The 1197-nt window shown below is 33.9% G+C and overlaps 1 pseudogene; it reads right to left on the minus strand.

The window, feature by feature from the left end:
• Nucleotides 1–392: 392 nt before the first annotated feature.
• Nucleotides 393–491, minus strand: LOC118013565 (annotated as a pseudogene).
• Between the last annotated feature and the right edge of the window lie 706 nt (nucleotides 492–1197).

Here is a 1197-nt window from a genome sequence, read left to right on the forward strand (position 1 = left end):
CTAGAACCCTCATAGTTTATTTTTGTGTATGGTTTGAGAAAATGGTCCAGTTTCGTTCTTTTGCATGTATCTGTCTAGTTTTCCCAATACCACTTACCAAAGATTGTCTTTTATCCATTGTATCTTCTTGCCTCCTTTGTCAAAAATTGACAATATAAGTGTGGGATTATTTCTGGGCTGCCTATTCGATTCCATTGATTTGTGTATCTGTTTTTGTGCCAGTACTGTACTGTTTTTTTCCTATAGCTTTGTAGTAAAGTTTGAAATCTGAGACTGTGGTATCTCCAGCTTTGTTCTTTTTTCTCAATATTGCTTTGGCTATTGGGGTCTTTTGTGGTTCCATAAAAATTTTAGGATTTTTGTTCTAGTTCTGTGAGAAATACTGCTGGTATTTTAATAGGGATTGCATTGCATGTCATCCTTGTGCAGGGACCATGCTAATCTTCTCTGTATTGTTTCACTTTTAGTATACGTGCTGCTGAAGTGAGCACTGATAGGGATCGCATTGAATCTGTAGATTGCTTTGGGTAGTATGAACATTTTAACAATATTCTTTCAGTTCATGAACATGGTATATCTTTCCATTATTTGAGTCATCTTCAATTTCTTTCATTAATATCTTACAGTTTTCAGAGTATAGCTCTTTCACCTCCTTTGTTAAATTTATTCCTAGGTATTTTATTCTTTTTGATGCAATTGTAAATGGGATTGTTTTCTTAATTTCTCTTTCTGCTAGTTTATTATTGGTGTGTAGAAACACAACAGATTTCTGTATATTAATTTTGTATACAGAAACTTTGCTGAATTTGTTTATTCTAACAGATTGCTTGTGTGTGTGTGTGTGTGTGTGTGTGTAGTCTTCAGGGTTTTCTCTTTATTGTATCATGTCGTCAGCAGATAGTGACAGTTTTACTTCTTCCTTACCAATTTGGATGTGTTTTATTTCTTTTTCTTGTCTGATTGCTATGGGTAGGACTTCCAGTACTATATTGAATACACGTGGTGAAAGTGGACATTCTTGTCTTGTTCTTGATCTTAGAGAAAAAGCTTTCAGCTTTTTACCATTGACTATGATGTTAGCTGTGATCTTGTCATATGTGGCCTTTATTATGTTGAGGCATGTTCCCTCTATACCCATTTTGTTGAGAGTTTTTATCATGAATGGATGTTGAATTTTTTTCAAATGTTTTTCTGTAT

Source organism: Mirounga leonina, unplaced genomic scaffold (assembly GCF_011800145.1).
Source record: "Mirounga leonina isolate KUSES-001 unplaced genomic scaffold, KU_Mleo_1.0 Mir_153, whole genome shotgun sequence".
Lineage (NCBI taxonomy): Eukaryota > Metazoa > Chordata > Mammalia > Carnivora > Phocidae > Mirounga > Mirounga leonina.